At 36.7% G+C, this 19931-nt stretch overlaps 9 non-coding genes across 9 annotated transcripts; 2 read left to right on the top strand and 7 right to left on the bottom strand.

The window, feature by feature from the left end:
* Positions 1 to 137: 137 nt before the first annotated feature.
* On the bottom strand, positions 138 to 210 carry trnam-cau (transfer RNA methionine (anticodon CAU)). Its single transcript has one exon. It is a non-coding gene; the product is annotated as a tRNA-Met (tRNA).
* Positions 211 to 494: 284 nt separating this feature from the next.
* On the top strand, positions 495 to 566 carry trnad-guc (transfer RNA aspartic acid (anticodon GUC)). Its single transcript has one exon. It is a non-coding gene; the product is annotated as a tRNA-Asp (tRNA).
* Positions 567 to 1045: 479 nt separating this feature from the next.
* Positions 1046 to 1118, bottom strand: trnam-cau (transfer RNA methionine (anticodon CAU)). The gene has a single exon. It is a non-coding gene; the product is annotated as a tRNA-Met (tRNA).
* A 208-nt stretch (positions 1119 to 1326) lies between these two features.
* On the bottom strand, positions 1327 to 1399 carry trnam-cau (transfer RNA methionine (anticodon CAU)). Its single transcript has one exon. It is a non-coding gene; the product is annotated as a tRNA-Met (tRNA).
* A 157-nt stretch (positions 1400 to 1556) lies between these two features.
* trnad-guc (transfer RNA aspartic acid (anticodon GUC)) lies at positions 1557 to 1628 on the top strand. The gene has a single exon. It is a non-coding gene; the product is annotated as a tRNA-Asp (tRNA).
* A 143-nt stretch (positions 1629 to 1771) lies between these two features.
* On the bottom strand, positions 1772 to 1842 carry trnag-gcc (transfer RNA glycine (anticodon GCC)). The gene has a single exon. It is a non-coding gene; the product is annotated as a tRNA-Gly (tRNA).
* Positions 1843 to 2053: 211 nt separating this feature from the next.
* Positions 2054 to 2124, bottom strand: trnag-gcc (transfer RNA glycine (anticodon GCC)). Its single transcript has one exon. It is a non-coding gene; the product is annotated as a tRNA-Gly (tRNA).
* A 69-nt stretch (positions 2125 to 2193) lies between these two features.
* On the bottom strand, positions 2194 to 2266 carry trnak-cuu (transfer RNA lysine (anticodon CUU)). Its single transcript has one exon. It is a non-coding gene; the product is annotated as a tRNA-Lys (tRNA).
* A 15946-nt stretch (positions 2267 to 18212) lies between these two features.
* On the bottom strand, positions 18213 to 18285 carry trnam-cau (transfer RNA methionine (anticodon CAU)). Its single transcript has one exon. It is a non-coding gene; the product is annotated as a tRNA-Met (tRNA).
* Positions 18286 to 19931: the final 1646 nt, after the last annotated feature.

Raw genomic sequence — 19931 nt, 5'->3', positions numbered from 1 at the left:
ACTAATACTAATATCCTATCCTATCCCACGAGTTCATCCCAAATCAGCCTCATTTCAGTTACACATTTAGTTACAACTGAGAGCTCAGTTGTGCAACTGGCTGCAGACAATCACAGGCAAAAGAGTAACAAAACCACTGCCCCGTGTGAGGCTCGAACTCACGACCTTCAGATTATGAGACTGACGCGCTGCCTACTGCGCCAACGAGGCACAAATTGCAAGGAATCATCAACAATAAAAACCAATTCTTGTTTATACATGAATACAGACGAAAATGAATGGTCATCACCAATGCTCATGTGAGAGTGCTGAAATTTGTGCAGATCCTTCTTGTCGTGGGCTGTGCACAAACTATGTGATGTGTAATGACCTTGACCATTTTTTTTGCTACATAACAAACCTGACACTGCAGATTCAGTCTTGCCAAAAGGTGTTGCACTGACCGGGAATCAAACCCGGGTCTACGGTCCGGAGGGCTTTCACCCACACACAACTCCTCGTTAGTATAGTGGTGAGTATCCCCGCCTGTCACGCGGGAGACCGGGGTTCAATTCCCCGACGGGGAGGGCAGATCATTTTCTAAAAGGCCCCACTGTACAATGTCAACAAAGCAAAAAAACAAATGCATTGGCCGTGAATTGAACCTGGGCCTCCTGCATGGCAGGTGAGAAGTCTACCACTGAACCACCAATGCCCTTTTCATTAAAGCCAATACCACTTCGGTGATGCCACGTGCTTAAACCTGGCGGTTTGACACGCAGCCTACTGCACCTAACAGGCATAGTAGCAACCCTTTCCTTTCCCTAGAGAAGCAAGGGGAAAAGGGTCACGAGCGTCATGCAAAACGTCTGCCACTTGATTGGTTGATATTTAGGAAATGATTAAGCAAAATCACTTTTGTTTTCACTGTTATTACGATGACCTCTGTCGGTGCAGCACAGCCTCTCAGTGGGGAGTAAATCAGGCTTCCAGGATGAAAACACCCTGAGAGCTCAGTTGTGCAACTGGCTGCAGACAATCACAGGCAAAAGAGTAACAAAATCACTGCCCCGTGTGAGGCTCGAACTCACGACCTTCAGATTATGAGACTGACGCGCTGCCTACTGCGCCAACGAGGCACAAAAGTCAAGATTTCATCAACAGTGAAACCCATGCTTGTTTATACATGAATACAGACGGAAATTAATGGTCAGAGGACAGAGAGCCTAGGTAAACAAAGCTAGTTGATCGCCACCATCATGGTACGCCCCTCTGGCAAAAAAAACCAAAAAAAAACATGCAAAACTTCTGCCACTTGATTGGTTGATATTTAGGAAACAAAATCACTGCCCCGTGTGAGGCTCGAACTCACGACCTTCAGATTATGAGACTGACGCGCTGCCTACTGCGCCAACGAGGCACAAAAGTCTAGAATTCATCAACAGTGAAACCCATGCGCAAATTCATGGGGACAACACTTATGAAAGAAGGTATTTTTCAGCTTCAGGAGTCACGGTGAGTATCCCCTCCTTTAGCATAAATGACTTTAAAGGAAAAGGAAAAAAACACCAAATATCTCCTCGTTAGTATAGTGGTAAGTATCCCCGCCTGTCACGCGGGAGACCGGGGTTCGATTCCCCGACGGGGAGTGATGAAGTTTTTATTTTGTTATTAGCTTTGTATCCATTTACTGTCACACATGTTTAATATCAACATTAATAATAAAGGCATATAAAACATCCAAAATACCCTTATCCACACATTTGCTTCTGCAAAGAGCAAAAAACATTGTTGCATTGGCCGGGAATCGAACCCGGGCCTCCCGCGTGGCAGGCGAGAATTCTACCACTGAACCACCAATGCTCACATCAGCTCACACTCTGACCAGAAGACAAAATCTATATAGAGTTCATGATATAAAATTCATATACAGAAAACTAATGACTAATTGCTCACTTAATATCTCCTCGTTAGTATAGTGGTAAGTATTACCACCGATACCTGATGGGGAGTATAAGTCTTTTCGCAGGTAAGAATAATGAAACGAAACGAAAAAAATTCTGAAAAAGAATCATGCATTGGCCGGGAATCGAACCCGGGCCTCCCGCGTGGCAGGCGAGAATTCTACCACTGAACCACCAATGCCTACATTACTTTACTTCACTGGCTTTTTTAATGAGGTGAGAAAAAAGGTGGGAGGGAAAAAAAGTTATGCGCCCAACGTGGGGCTCGAACCCACGACCCTGAGATTAAGAGTCTCATGCTCTACCGACTGAGCTAGCCGGGCTTGCTGTGGCAGTAGAAATCTTGATTTAAGAATAAACTATAAGATATATTGCACATAACTACTTCCTTTAGTATTATAAAACAGACAATCACGTACAACATAAAGTGTACTGTCATTGTCTTCAATGATTTACATGAGCTGTTTTATTTCCTTTGCTGTAATTTCCTAAATTGTGCACTAGAGGGAGACATCGTGCTTCTCCACTGTAGAGCTACCTGCCATCCACCCTTTGCTTCAATAACACTGTCAGCAAACATGATGTAAACTATAAAAAGCTGTACACTATATGGAGATGTGCACACAGATGCATTGTACATAACCACTTCCTTTAGTTACATAAAATAGACAATCACATAAATCGCTCAAGACTAACCTCAGCATTCTTTGATCGTACAGACATTGTATGTTGATCACTGTTCCAATCATATACACACATATATACAGTATATATACATATATCTGTGTGTGTGTGTGTGTGTGTGTGTGTGTGTGTGTGTGTGTGTGTGTGTGTGTGTGTGTGTGTGTGTGTGTGTGTGTAACATTTTTCCCCCATATTATGAGATAAGGTATTTGGTTTTGTTGCAGTTGCACAAAGATATCTTAAGTGTAGATACAGAAAGAAAAAAAGAGAGGGAAATGACAAAAGGAATGTAAAAGTGAAAAAAACTTAAGTAAGTAAGTCACAAGGTTAACTGAAAGTTATGTGATTAACTATCAGAATCATAAAATCTTGAAAATTTACAACATAGGGCTTGAACCCACCACCCTGAGATTAGGAGTCTCATGCTCTACCCACTGCGCTAGCTTGGCTTGTGGTGACAATAGAAATCTTGATTTAAGAATAAACTATAAGATACATTGCACATAACCGCTTCCTTTAGTTACATAAAATAGACAATCACGTACAACATAAAGTGTACTGTCATTGTCTTCAATGATTTACATGAGCTGTTTTATTTCCTTTGCTGTAATTTCCTAAATTGTCCACTAGAGGGAAACAGCGTGCTTCTCCAATGTAGAGCTACCTGCCATCCACCCTTTGCTTCAATAACACTGTCAGCAAACATGATGTAAACTATAAATAGCTGTACACTATATGGAGATGTGCACACAGATGCATTGTACATAACCACTTCCTTTAGTTACATAAAATAAACAATCACATAAATCGCTCAAGACTAACCTCAGCATTCTTTGATCGTACAGACATTGTATGTTGATCACTGTTCCAATCATATACACACATATATACAGTATATATACATATATCTGTCTGTGTGTGTGTGTGTGTGTGTGTGTGTGTGTGTGTGTGTGTGTGTGTGTGTGTGTGTGTGTTACTATTTTTTCCCCCATATTATGAGATAAGGTATTTGGTTTTGTTGCAGTTGCACAAAGATATCTTAAGTGTAGATACAGACAGAAAAAAAAGAGAGAGAAATGACAAAAGGAATGTGAAAGTGAAAAAAACTTAAGTAAGTAAGTCACAAGGTTAACTGAAAGTTATGTGATTAACTATCAGAATCATAAAATCTTGAAAATGTACAATGTGGGGCTTGAATCCACCACCCTGAGATTAGGAGTCTCATGCTCTACCCACTGCGCTAGCTTGGCTTGCTGTGGTGATAGAAATCTTGATTTAAGAATAAACTATAAGATATATTGTACATAACCACTTCCTTTAGTTACATAAAATAGACAATCACGTACAACATAAAGTGTACTGTCATTGTCTTCAATGATTTACATGAGCTGTTTTATTTCCTTTGCTGTAATTTCCTAAATTGTCCACTAGAGGGAAACAGCGTGCTTCTCCAATGTAGAGCTACCTGCCATCCACCCTTTGCTTCAATAACAGTCAGCAAACATGATGTAAACTATAAAAAGCTGTACACTATATGGAGATGTGCACACAGATGCATTGTACATAACCACTTCCTTTAGTTACATAAAATAGACAATCACATAAATCGCTCAAGACTAACCTCAGCATTCTTTGATCGTACAGACATTGTATGTTGATCACTGTTCCAATCATATACACACATATATACAGTATATATACATATATCTGTCTGTGTGTGTGTGTGTGTGTGTGTTACATTTTTTCCCCCATATTATGAGATAAGGTATTTGGTTTTGTTGCAGTTGCACAAAGATATCTTAAGTGTAGATACAGACAGAAAAAAAAGAGAGAGAAATGACAAAAGGAATGTGAAAGTGAAAAAAACTTAAGTAAGTAAGTCACAAGGTTAACTGAAAGTTATGTGATTAACTATCAGAATCATAAAATCTTGAAAATGTACAACATAGGTCTTGAACCCACCACCCTGAGATTAGGAGTCTCATGCTCTACCCACTGCGCTAGCTTGGCTTGCTGTGGCAATAGAAATCTTGATTTAAGAATAAACTATAAGATATATTGCACATAACCGCTTCCTTTAATTACATAAAATAGACAATCACGTACAACATAAAGTGTACTGTCATTGTCTTCAATGATTTACATGAGCTGTTTTATTTCCTTTGCTGTAATTTCCTAAATTGTCCACTAGAGGGAAACAGCGTGCTTCTCCACTGTAGAGCTACCTGCCATCCACCCTTTGCTTCAATAACACTGTCAGCAAACATGATGTAAACTATAAAAAGCTGTACACTATATGGAGATGTGCACACAGATGCATTGTACATAACCACTTCCTTTAGTTACATAAAATAGACAATCACATAAATCGCTCAAGACTAACCTCAGCATTCTTTGATCGTACAGACATTGTATGTTGATCACTGTTCCAATCATATACACACATATATACAGTATATATACATATATCTGTCTGTGTGTGTGTGTGTGTGTGTGTGTTACTATTTTTTCCCCCATATTATGAGATAAGGTATTTGGTTTTGTTGCAGTTGCACAAAGATATCTTAAGTGTAGATACAGACAGAAAAAAAGAGAGGGAAATGACAAAAGGAATGTGAAAGTGAAAAAAACTTAAGTAAGTAAGTCACAAGGTTAACTGAAAGTTATGTGATTAACTATCAGAATCATAAAATCTTGAAAATGTACAACATAGGTCTTGAACCCACCACCCTGAGATTAGGACTCTCATGCTCTACCCACTGCGCTAGCTTGGCTTACTGTGACAATAGAAATCTTGATTTAAGAATAAACTATAAGATATATTGCACATAACCGCTTCCTTTAGTTACATAAAATAGACAATCACATAAATCGCTCAAGACTAACCTCAGCATTCTTTGATCGTACAGACATTGTATGTTGATCACTGTTCCAATCATATACACACATATATACAGTATTTATACATATATCTGTCTGTGTGTGTGTGTGTGTGTGTGTGTTACATTTTTCCCCCATATTATGAGATAAGGTATTTGGTTTTGTTGCAGTTGCACAAAGATATCTTAAGTGTAGATACAGAAAGAAAAAAAGAGAGGGAAATGACAAAAGGAATGTGAAAGTGAAAAAAACTTAAGTAAGTAAGTCACAAGGTTAACTGAAAGTTATGTGATTAACTATCAGAATCATAAAATCTTGAAAATGTACAACATAGGGCTTGAACCCACCACCCTGAGATTAGGAGTCTCATGCTCTACCCACTGCGCTAGCTTGGCGTGCTGGGGCACTAGAAATCTTGATTTAAGAATAAACTATAAGATATATTGTACATAACCGCTTCCTTTAGTTACATAAAATAGACAATCACGTACAACATAAAGTGTACTGTCATTGTCTTCAATGATTTACATGAGCTGTTTGATTTCCTTTGCTGTAATTTCCTAAATTGTCCACTAGAGGGAAACAGCGTGCTTCTCCAATGTAGAGCTACCTGCCATCCACCCTTTGCTTCAATAACACTGTCAGCAAACATGATGTAAACTATAAAAAGCTGTACACTATATGGAGATGTGCACACAGATGCATTGTACATAACCACTTCCTTTAGTTACATAAAATAGACAATCACATAAATCGCTCAAGACTAACCTCAGCATTCTTTGATCGTACAGACATTGTATGTTGATCACTGTTCCAATCATATACACACATATATACAGTATATATACATATATCTGTCTGTGTGTGTGTGTGTGTGTGTGTGTGTGTGTGTAACATTTTTCCCCCATATTATGAGATAAGGTATTTGGTTTTGTTGCAGTTGCACAAAGATATCTTAAGTGTAGATACAGACAGAAAAAAAGAGAGGGAAATGACAAAAGGAATGTGAAAGTGAAAAAAACTTAAGTAAGTAAGTCACAAGGTTAACTGAAAGTTATGTGATTAACTATCAGAATCATAAAATCTTGAAAATGTACAACATAGGGCTTGAACCCACCACCCTGAGATTAGGAGTCTCATGCTCTACCCACTGCGCTAGCTTGGCTTGCTGGGGGCAATAGAAATCTTGATTTAAGAATAAACTATAAGATATATTGTACATAACCGCTTCCTTTAGTTACATAAAATAAACAATCACGTACAACATAAAGTGTACTGTCATTGTCTTCAATGATTTACATGAGCTGTTTTATTTCCTTTGCTGTAATTTCCTAAATTGTCCACTAGAGGGAAACAGCGTGCTTCTCCACTGTAGAGCTACCTGCCATCCACCCTTTGCTTCAATAACACTGTCAGCAAACATGATGTAAACTATAAAAAGCTGTACACTGTATATGGAGATGTGCACACAGATACATTGTACATAACCACTTCCTTTAGTTACATAAAATAGACAATCACATAAATCGCTCAAGACTAACCTCAGCATTCTTTGATCGTACAGACATTGTATGTTGATCACTGTTCCAATCATATACACACATATATACAGTATATATACATATATCTGTCTGTGTGTGTGTGTGTAACATTTTCCCCCATATTATGAGATAAGGTATTTGGTTTTGTTGCAGTTGCACAAAGATATCTTAAGTGTAGATACAGACAGAAAAAAAGAGAGAGAAATGACAAAAGGAATGTGAAAGTGAAAAAAACTTAAGTAAGTAAGTCACAAGGTTAACTGAAAGTTATGTGATTAACTATCAGAATCATAAAATCTTGAAAATGTACAACATAGGGCTTGAACCCACCACCCTGAGATTAGGAGTCTCACACTCTACCCACTGCGCTAGCTTGGCTTGATGTGGCAATAGAAATCTTGATTTAAGAATAAACTATAAGATATATTGTACATAACCACTTCCTTTAGTTACATAAAATAGACAATCACGTACAACATAAAGTGTACTGTCATTGTCTTCAATGATTTACATGAGCTGTTTTATTTCCTTTGCTGTAATTTCCTAAATTGTCCACTAGAGGGAAACAGCGTGCTTCTCCAATGTAGAGCTACCTGCCATCAACCCTTTGCTTCAATAACAGTCAGCAAACATGATGTAAACTATAAAAAGCTGTACACTATATGGAGATGTGCACACAGATGCATTGTACATAACCACTTCCTTTAGTTACATAAAATAGACAATCACATAAATCGCTCAAGACTAACCTCAGCATTCTTTGATCGTACAGACATTGTATGTTGATCACTGTTCCAATCATATACACACATATATACAGTATATATACATATATCTGTCTGTGTGTGTGTGTGTGTGTGTGTGTGTGTGTGTGTGTGTGTGTGTGTGTGTGTGTGTGTGTGTGTGTGTTACATTTTTTCCCCCATATTATGAGATAAGGTATTTGGTTTTGTTGCAGTTGCACAAAGATATCTTAAGTGTAGATACAGAAAGAAAAAAAGAGAGGGAAATGACAAAAGGAATGTAAAAGTGAAAAAAACTTAAGTAAGTAAGTCACAAGGTTAACTGAAAGTTATGTGATTAACTATCAGAATGATAAAATCTTGAAAATTTACAACATAGGGCTTGAACCCACCACCTTGAGATTAGGAGTCTCATGCTCTACCCACTGTGCTGGCTTGGCTTGAGGTGACAATAGAAATCTTGATTTAAGAATAAACTATAAGATATATTGCACATAACCGCTTCCTTTAGTTACATAAAATAGACAATCACGTACAACATAAAGTGTACTGTCATTGTCTTCAATGATTTACATGGGCTGTTTTATTTCCTTTGCTGTAATTTCCTAAATTGTCCACTAGAGGGAAACAGCGTGCTTCTCCAATGTAGAGCTACCTGCCATCCACCCTTTGCTTCAATAACACTGTCAGCAAACATGATGTAAACTATAAAAAGCTGTACACTATATGGAGATGTGCACACAGATGCATTGTACATAACCACTTCCTTTAGTTACATAAAATAAACAATCACATAAATCGCTCAAGACTAACCTCAGCATTCTTTGATCGTACAGACATTGTATGTTGATCACTGTTCCAATCATATACACACATATATACAGTATATATACATATATCTGTCTGTGTGTGTGTGTGTGTGTGTGTGTGTGTGTTACTATTTTTTCCCCCATATTATGAGATAAGGTATTTGGTTTTGTTGCAGTTGCACAAAGATATCTTAAGTGTAGATACAGACAGAAAAAAAAGAGAGAGAAATGACAAAAGGAATGTGAAAGTGAAAAAAAACTTAAGTAAGTAAGTCACAAGATTAACTGAAAGTTATGTGATTAACTATCAGAATCATAAAATCTTGAAAATGTACAACATGGGGCTTGAATCCACCACCCTGAGATTAGGAGTCTCATGCTCTACCCACTGCGCTAGCTTGGCTTGCTGTGGTGATAGAAATCTTGATTTAAGAATAAACTATAAGATATATTGTACATAACCACTTCCTTTAGTTACATAAAATAGACAATCACGTACAACATAAAGTGTACTGTCATTGTCTTCAATGATTTACATGAGCTGTTTTATTTCCTTTGCTGTAATTTCCTAAATTGTCCACTAGAGGGAAACAGCGTGCTTCTCCAATGTAGAGCTACCTGCCATCCACCCTTTGCTTCAATAACAGTCAGCAAACATGATGTAAACTATAAAAAGCTGTACACTATATGGAGATGTGCACACAGATGCATTGTACATAACCACTTCCTTTAGTTACATAAAATAGACAATCACATAAATCGCTCAAGACTAACCTCAGCATTCTTTGATCGTACAGACATTGTATGTTGATCACTGTTCCAATCATATACACACATATATACAGTATATATACATATATCTGTCTGTGTGTGTGTGTGTGTGTGTGTGTGTGTGTGTGTGTGTGTGTGTGTGTGTGTGTGTGTGTGTGTGTGTGTGTGTGTGTGTGTGTGTGTTACATTTTTTCCCCCATATTATGAGATAAGGTATTTGGTTTTGTTGCAGTTGCACAAAGATATCTTAAGTGTAGATACAGAAAGAAAAAAAGAGAGGGAAATGACAAAAGGAATGTAAAAGTGAAAAAAACTTAAGTAAGTAAGTCACAAGGTTAACTGAAAGTTATGTGATTAACTATCAGAATCATAAAATCTTGAAAATGTACAACATAGGGCTTGAACCCACCACCCTGAGATTAGGAGTCTCATGCTCTACCCACTGTGCTAGCTTGGCTTGCTGTGGCAATAGAAATCTTGATTTAAGAATAAACTATAAGATATATTGTACATAACCGCTTCCTTTAGTTACATAAAATAGACAATCACGTACAACATAAAGTGTACTGTCATTGTCTTCAATGATTTACATGAGCTGTTTTATTTCCTTTGCTGTAATTTCCTAAATTGTCCACTAGAGGGAAACAGCGTGCTTCTCCACTGTAGAGCTACCTGCCATCCACCCTTTGCTTCAATAACACTGTCAGCAAACATGATGTAAACTATAAAAAGCTGTACACTATATGGAGATGTGCACACAGATGCATTGTACATAACCACTTCCTTTAGTTACATAAAATAGACAATCACATAAATCGCTCAAGACTAACCTCAGCATTCTTTGATCGTACAGACATTGTATGTTGATCACTGTTCCAATCATATACACACATATATACAGTATATATACATATATCTGTCTGTGTGTGTGTGTGTGTGTGTGTAACATTTTTCCCCCATATTATGAGATAAGGTATTTGGTTTTGTTGCAGTTGCACAAAGATATCTTAAGTGTAGATACAGACAGAAAAAAAAGAGAGAGAAATGACAAAAGGAATGTGAAAGTGAAAAAAACTTAAGTAAGTAAGTCACAAGGTTAACTGAAAGTTATGTGATTAACTATCAGAATCATAAAATCTTGAAAATGTACAACATAGGGCTTGAACCCACCACCCTGAGATTAGGAGTCTCATGCTCTACCCACTGTGCTAGCTTGGCTTGCTCTGGTAATAGAAATCTTGATTTAAGAATAAACTATAAGATATATTGTACATAACCGCTTCCTTTAGTTACATAAAATAGACAATCACGTACAACATAAAGTGTACTGTCATTGTCTTCAATGATTTACATGAGCTGTTTTATTTCCTTTGCTGTAATTTCCTAAATTGTCCACTAGAGGGAAACAGCGTGCTTCTCCAATGTAGAGCTACCTGCCATCCACCCTTTGCTTCAATAACACTGTCAGCAAACATGATGTAAACTATAAAAAGCTCTACACTGTATATGGAGATGTGCACACAGATACATTGTACATAACCACTTCCTTTAGTTACATAAAATAGACAATCACATAAATCGCTCAAGACTAACCTCAGCATTCTTTGATCGTACAGACATTGTATGTTGATCACTGTTCCAATCATATACACACATATATACAGTATATATACATATATCTGTCTGTGTGTGTGTGTGTGTGTGTGTGTGTGTGTGTGTGTTACTATTTTTTCCCCCATATTATGAGATAAGGTATTTGGTTTTGTTGCAGTTGCACAAAGATATCTTAAGTGTAGATACAGACAGAAAAAAAGAGAGGGAAATGACAAAAGGAATGTGAAAGTGAAAAAAACTTAAGTAAGTCACAAGGTTAACTGAAAGTTATGTGATTAACTATCAGAATCATAAAATCTTGAAAATGTACAACATAGGTCTTGAACCCACCACCCTGAGATTAGGAGTCTCATGCTCTACCCACTGCGCTAGCTTGGCTTGCTCTGGTGATAGAAATCTTGATTTAAGAATAAACTATAAGATATATTGTACATAACCACTTCCTTTAGTTACATAAAATAGACAATCACGTACAACATAAAGTGTACTGTCATTGTCTTCAATGATTTACATGAGCTGTTTTATTTCCTTTGCTGTAATTTCCTAAATTGTCCACTAGAGGGAAACAGCGTGCTTCTCCAATGTAGAGCTACCTGCCATCCACCCTTTGCTTCAATAACACTGTCAGCAAACATGATGTAAACTATAAAAAGCTGTACACTGTATATGGAGATGTGCACACAGATGCATTGTACATAACCACTTCCTTTAGTTACATAAAATAGACAATCACATAAATCGCTCAAGACTAACCTCAGCATTCTTTGATCGTACAGACATTGTATGTTGATCACTGTTCCAATCATATACACACATATATACAGTATATATACATATATCTGTCTGTGTGTGTGTGTGTGTGTTACATTTTTTCCCCCATATTATGAGATAAGGTATTTGGTTTTGTTGCAGTTGCACAAAGATATCTTAAGTGTAGATACAGACAGAAAAAAAAGAGAGAGAAATGACAAAAGGAATGTGAAAGTGAAAAAAACTTAAGTAAGTAAGTCACAAGGTTAACTGAAAGTTATGTGATTAACTATCAGAATCATAAAATCTTGAAAATGTACAACATAGGGCTTGAACCCACCACCCTGAGATTAGGAGTCTCATGCTCTACCCACTGCGCTAGCTTGGCTTGCTGTGGCAATAGAAATCTTGATTTAAGAATAAACTATAAGATATATTGTACATAACCGCTTCCTTTAGTTACATAAAATAGACAATCACGTACAACATAAAGTGTACTGTCATTGTCTTCAATGATTTACATGAGCTGTTTTATTTCCTTTGCTGTAATTTCCTAAATTGTCCACTAGAGGGAAACAGCGTGCTTCTCCAATGTAGAGCTACCTGCCATCCACCCTTTGCTTCAATAACACTGTCAGCAAACATGATGTAAACTATAAAAAGCTGTACACTATATGGAGATGTGCACACAGATGCATTGTACATAACCACTTCCTTTAGTTACATAAAATAGACAATCACATAAATCGCTCAAGACTAACCTCAGCATTCTTTGATCGTACAGACATTGTATGTTGATCACTGTTCCAATCATATACACACACATATATACAGTATTTATACATATATCTGTCTGTGTGTGTGTGTGTGTGTGTGTGTAACATTTTTCCCCCATATTATGAGATAAGGTATTTGGTTTTGTTGCAGTTGCACAAAGATATCTTAAGTGTAGATACAGAAAGAAAAAAAGAGAGGGAAATGACAAAAGGAATGTAAAAGTGAAAAAAACTTAAGTAAGTAAGTCACAAGGTTAACTGAAAGTTATGTGATTAACTATCAGAATCATAAAATCTTGAAAATGTACAACATAGGGCTTGAACCCACCACCCTGAGATTAGGAGTCTCATGCTCTACCCACTGCGCTAGCTTGGCTTGCTCTGGTAATAGAAATCTTGATTTAAGAATAAACTATAAGATATATTGTACATAACCGCTTCCTTTAGTTACATAAAATAGACAATCACGTACAACATAAAGTGTACTGTCATTGTCTTCAATGATTTACATGAGCTGTTTTATTTCCTTTGCTGTAATTTCCTAAATTGTCCACTAGAGGGAAACAGCGTGCTTCTCCAATGTAGAGCTACCTGCCATCCACCCTTTGCTTCAATAACACTGTCAGCAAACATGATGTAAACTATAAAAAGCTGTACACTGTATATGGAGATGTGCACACAGATACATTGTACATAACCACTTCCTTTAGTTACATAAAATAGACAATCACATAAATCGCTCAAGACTAACCTCAGCATTCTTTGATCGTACAGACATTGTATGTTGATCACTGTTCCAATCATATACACACATATATACAGTATATATACATATATCTGTCTGTGTGTGTGTGTGTGTGTGTTACATTTTTTCCCCCATATTATGAGATAAGGTATTTGGTTTTGTTGCAGTTGCACAAAGATATCTTAAGTGTAGATACAGACAGAAAAAAAAGAGAGAGAAATGACAAAAGGAATGTGAAAGTGAAAAAAACTTAAGTAAGTAAGTCACAAGGTTAACTGAAAGTTATGTGATTAACTATCAGAATCATAAAATCTTGAAAATGTACAACATAGGGCTTGAACCCACCACCCTGAGATTAGGAGTCACATGCTCTACCCACTGCGCTAGCTTGGCTTACTGTGACAATAGAAATCTTGATTTAAGAATAAACTATAAGATATATTGCACATCACCGCTTCCTTTAGTTACATAAAATAGACAATCACATAAATCGCTCAAGACTAACCTCAGCATTCTTTGATCGTACAGACATTGTATGTTGATCACTGTTCCAATCATATACACACACATATATACAGTATTTATACATATATCTGTCTGTGTGTGTGTGTGTGTGTGTGTAACATTTTTCCCCCATATTATGAGATAAGGTATTTGGTTTTGTTGCAGTTGCACAAAGATATCTTAAGTGTAGATACAGACAGAAAAAAAAGAGAGAGAAATGACAAAAGGAATGTGAAAGTGAAAAAAACTTAAGTAAGTAAGTCACAAGGTTAACTGAAAGTTATGTGATTAACTATCAGAATCATAAAATCTTGAAAATGTACAACATAGGGCTTGAACCCACCACCCTGAGATTAGGAGTCTCATGCTCTACCCACTGCGCTAGCTTGGCTTGCTCTGGTAATAGAAATCTTGATTTAAGAATAAACTATAAGATATATTGTACATAACCGCTTCCTTTAGTTACATAAAATAGACAATCACGTACAACATAAAGTGTACTGTCATTGTCTTCAATGATTTACATGAGCTGTTTTATTTCCTTTGCTGTAATTTCCTAAATTGTCCACTAGAGGGAAACAGCGTGCTTCTCCAATGTAGAGCTACCTGCCATCCACCCTTTGCTTCAATAACACTGTCAGCAAACATGATGTAAACTATAAAAAGCTCTACACTGTATATGGAGATGTGCACACAGATACATTGTACATAACCACTTCCTTTAGTTACATAAAATAGACAATCACATAAATCGCTCAAGACTAACCTCAGCATTCTTTGATCGTACAGACATTGTATGTTGATCACTGTTCCAATCATATACACACATATATACAGTATATATACATATATCTGTCTGTCTGTGTGTGTGTGTGTGTGTGTGTGTGTGTGTGTGTGTGTGTGTGTGTGTGTGTGTGTGTGTGTGTAACATTTTTCCCCCATATTATGAGATAAGGTATTTGGTTTTGTTGCAGTTGCACAAAGATATCTTAAGTGTAGATACAGACAGAAAAAAAGAGAGAAATGACAAAAGGAATGTGAAAGTGAAAAAAAACTTAAGTAAGTAAGTCACAAGGTTAACTGAAAGTTATGTGATTAACTATCAGAATCATGAAATCTTGAAAATGTACAATGTGGGGCTTGAACCCACCACCCTGAGATTAGGAGTCTCATGCTCTACCCACTGCGCTTGCTTGGCTTGCTGAGGCAATAGAAATCTTGATTTAAGAATAAACTATAAGATATATTGTACATAACCGCTTCCTTTAGTTACATAAAATAGACAATCACGTACAACATAAAGTGTACTGTCATTGTCTTCAATGATTTACATGAGCTGTTTTATTTCCTTTGCTGTAATTTCCTAAATTGTCCACTAGAGGGAAACAGCGTGCTTCTCCACTGTCGAGCTACCTGCCATCCACCCTTTGCTTCAATAACACTGTCAGCAAACATGATGTAAACTATAAAAAGCTGTACACTGTATATGGAGATGTGCACACAGATACATTGTACATAACCACTTCCTTTAGTTACATAAAATAGACAATCACATAAATCGCTCAAGACTAACCTCAGCATTCTTTGATCGTACAGACATTGTATGTTGATCACTGTTCCAATCATATACACACATATATACAGTATATATACATATATCTGTCTGTGTGTGTGTGTGTGTGTGTGTGTGTTACATTTTTTCCCCCATATTATGAGATAAGGTATTTGGTTTTGTTGCAGTTGCACAAAGATATCTTAAGTGTAGATACAGAAAGAAAAAAAGAGAGGGAAATGACAAAAGGAATGTAAAAGTGAAAAAAACTTAAGTAAGTAAGTCACAAGGTTAACTGAAAGTTATGTGATTAACTATCAGAATCATAAAATCTTGAAAATGTACAACATAGGGCTTGAACCCACCACCCTGAGATTAGGAGTCTCATGCTCTACCCACTGCGCTAGCTTGGCTTGCTGTGACAATAGAAATCTTGATTTAAGAATAAACTATAAGATATATTGCACATAACCGCTTCCTTTAGTTACACAAAATAGACAATAATGTACAACATAAAGTGTACTGTCATTGTCTTCAATGATTTACATGAGCTGTTTTATTTCCTTTGCTGTAATTTCCTAAATTGTCCACTAGAGGGAAACAGCGTGCTTCTCCAATGTAGAGCTACCTGCCATCCACCCTTTGCTTCAATAACACTGTCAGCAAACATGATGTAAACTATAAAAAGCTGTACACTATATGGAGATGTGCACACAGATGCATTGTACATAACCACTTCCTTTAGTTACATAAAATAGACAATCACATAAATCGCTCAAGACTAACCTCAGCATTCTTTGATCGTACAGACATTGTATGTTGATCACTGTTCCAATCATATACACACATATATACAGTATATATACATATATCTGTCTGTCTGTGTGTGTGTGTGTGTGTGTGTGTGTGTGTGTGTTTGTGTGTGTGTGTGTGTGTGTGTGTGTGTGTGTGTGTGTGTGTGTGTGTGTGTGTAACATTTTTCTCCCATATTATGAGATAAGGTATTTGGTTTTGTTGCAGTTGCACAAAGATATCTTAAGTGTAGATACACAAAGAAAAAAAGAGAGGGAAATGACAAAAGGAATGTAAAAGTGAAAAAAACTTAAGTAGGTAAGTCACAAGGTTAACTGAAAGTTATGTGATTAACTATCAGAATCATAAAATGTTGAAGATGTACAATGTGGGGCTTGAATCCACCACCCTGAGATTAGGAGTCTCATGCTCTACCCACTGCGCTAGCTTGGCTTGCTGTGACAATAGAAATCTTGATTTAAGAATAAACTATAAGATATATTGCACATAACCGCTTCCTTTAGTTACATAAAATAGACAATCACGTACAACATAAAGTGTACTGTCATTGTCTTCAATGATTTACATGAGCTGTTTTATTTCCTTTGCTGTAATTTCCTAAATTGTCCACTAGAGGGAAACAGCGTGCTTCTCCACTGTAGAGCTACCTGCCATCCACCCTTTGCTTCAATAACACTGTCAGCAAACATGATGTAAACTATAAAAAGCTCTACACTGTATATGGAGATGTGCACACAGATACATTGTACATAACCACTTCCTTTAGTTACATAAAATAGACAATCACATAAATCGCTCAAGACTAACCTCAGCATTCTTTGATCGTTACAGACATGGTATGTTGATCACTGTTCCAATCATATACACACATATATACAGTATATATACATATATCTGTCTGTCTGTGTGTGTGTGTGTGTGTGTGTAACATTTTTCCCCCATATTATGAGATAAGGTATTTGGTTTTGTTGCAGTTGCACAAAGATATCTTAAGTGTAGATACAGACAGAAAAAAAAGAGAGAGAAATGACAAAAGGAATGTGAAAGTGAAAAAAAATTAAGTAAGTAAGTCACAAGGTTAACTGAAAGTTATGTGATTAACTATCAGAATCATAAAATCTTGAAGATGTACAATGTGGGGCTTGAATCCACCACCCTGAGATTAGGAGTCTCATGCTCTACCCACTGCACTAGCTAGGCTTGCTGTGGCAATAGAAATCTTGATTTAAGAATAAACTATAAGATATATTGCACATAACCGCTTCCTTTAATTACATAAAATAGACAATAACGTACAACATAAAGTGTACTGTCTATGTCTTCAATGATTTACATGAGCTGTTTTATTTCCTTTGCTGTAATTTCCTAAATTGTCCACTAGAGGGAAACAGCGTGCTTCTCCAATGTAGAGCTACCTGCCATCCACCCTTTGCTTCAATAACACTGTCAGCAAACATGATGTAAACTATAAAAAGCTGTACACTATATGGAGATGTGCACACAGATGCATTGTACATAACCACTTCCTTTAGTTACATAAAATAGACAATCACATAAATCGCTCAAGACTAACCTCAGCATTCTTTGATCGTACAGACATTGTATGTTGATCACTGTTCCAATCATATACACACATATATACAGTATATATACATATATCTGTCTGTGTGTGTGTGTGTGTGTAACATTTTTCCCCCATATTATGAGATAAGGTATTTGGTTTTGTTGCAGTTGCACAAAGATATCTTAAGTGTAGATACAGACAGAAAAAAAGAGAGAGAAATGACAAAAGGAATGTGAAAGTGAAAAAAACTTAAGTAAGTAAGTCACAAGGTTAACTGAAAGTTATGTGATTAACTATCAGAATCATAAAGTCTAGAAGATGTAAATAGCTTACACTCAACAGGGTGCACCATACTCATGAATAATGTGACCAAGGAAAATGTAGAAAAGATGTAATAATGAACAATATAATGACATACAATATAATGCAGTACAGCAAAAGTGTGTCAGTTCATTATGAATACTTTTCGGTTACATATGGTGTGCTCTGTCAAAACAGACAATAAAACCAGCACCAAAACATGTGCCCCGTGTGAGGCTCGAACTCACGACCTTCAGATTATGAGACTGACGCGCTGCCTACTGCGCCAACGAGGCTCTGCACCTACTGAAGCCTGCAGTGTTTAAGAAGCAACCACAAGTATGACTATCTCCTGACAAAAAATGGAAATTTCCTGTGACATAATACCCAATTTTATCACTAACGTACAACATAAAGTCCTATTGGCAATATACTCGACTTAATCAGCAGGGAGTGTCCAAAAAACACCAAACCAACAGCCCAAAATGCCCTTATTTTGAAAATAAAGCACAAATGAAAGCGTTCTTTTCTACATCAACTTGAGCTATAAAACACATTGTCTTCAGTGATTTACATGAGTTGTTTTATTTCCTTTGCTGTCGTTTCCTAAATTGTCCACTAGAGGGAGACAAGGTGCTTCTCCACTGTAGCGCTACCTGCCATTCACCCCTTGCTTCAATAACACTGTCAGCAAACATGATGTAACAACAACACAAATACTTCAACAAGCAGAGAGCTTATGGCACAAGTCAAGCTCATTTTCTCTAACTTAAAATTATGAGAATGCACCCAACATGCAACACAATGCATGTTAACATCAGCACACTTCACGTTAATACCATAAATGGAGTACAGACTTGAGGATGACCTCACTGCAGAAAGGGCAATTTAGTTTCAAAGTTAGCTGTGAATGACAGGGTATTTCAGGCCAAACATTACATTAACATTGGGGGTTAAAAAAATACTGCTAGTGTTTCAAATACGTAATAAAAGGTTTCACTATGGCATCCAATGTATATTTAATTTCAGCTGAAAAGTACGAGCTTTGAAGCTAGCTTCTGATCAATGACATTCAACAAATCTAAAATTTCCGTTTACTATGCACACAAATTAGACACCTTGCACACAATTTTACATCACAGCACATCGAAGTCACAAAAGCAATGTGCTTCAAAGGTGTTTAGGTATTATGATAAAAGGTTGCAAAAAAATAGCTGATTTTAACATATTTTGCTGCGTTTTCAGTCGCAAGAAATAAACTTTGAAGCTAGCTAATTACCCATGACATTCAACCAAGCTTAAATGTAACTGCACACACAAACTAGCCTCCTTGCACATAGTTTTACATGGAAAATGCAACAAAGTCACAACAACATCATGCTTCTTCAGCGTTTTGGTATTAAGTTAAAGGTAACTCACCCACTGGTTGCATTAACCTCTCTTATTTCAACACAGTTTTGTCATATTTCTCTACAACCGTATATCAATATTAGCTCTGAAGCTAAAGAGTCAACAAACACGCTACCGTTTCTGTATATGTGCTGCAGCTGACACAGGGACAATACAACAAAATTACAACAGAGACATGCTTCACAATCATTTTGATTTAATATTGACAACAACTCACCCAGTTCATCCAAAAAAATCACTAATTTCAACACGGTGTTGTCACATTTTCCTCTGACCGTAAAAGCTGTGAAGCTCGCTTCTCGTTCGTGACATTCAACCTGGCCTGGCTTAAATAACCCATGGAGACGCACAAAAGTTTTTCACGGAAAATACAACAAAATTACAACAACAGCATACTTCACAAGCGGTTAAATATTATGTCGAATGTAATCAACCTACTGGTTGTAAAAACTTCTCATATTTTAACACAGCTTTGTCATATTTCCCTCCAACCGTCAGTCTGTCTTAGCTTTGATGCTAGCTGTTCCGCCAT

The sequence above is a fragment of the Plectropomus leopardus genome, chromosome 24 (genome assembly GCF_026936395.1).
Source record: "Plectropomus leopardus strain MGB_pleo_1.0 chromosome 24, ASM2693639v1, whole genome shotgun sequence".
Taxonomy (NCBI): domain Eukaryota; kingdom Metazoa; phylum Chordata; class Actinopteri; order Perciformes; family Serranidae; genus Plectropomus; species Plectropomus leopardus.
Note: the sequence above shows the minus strand (reverse complement) of the source record. Positions and strands in the feature narration are given on the sequence as shown.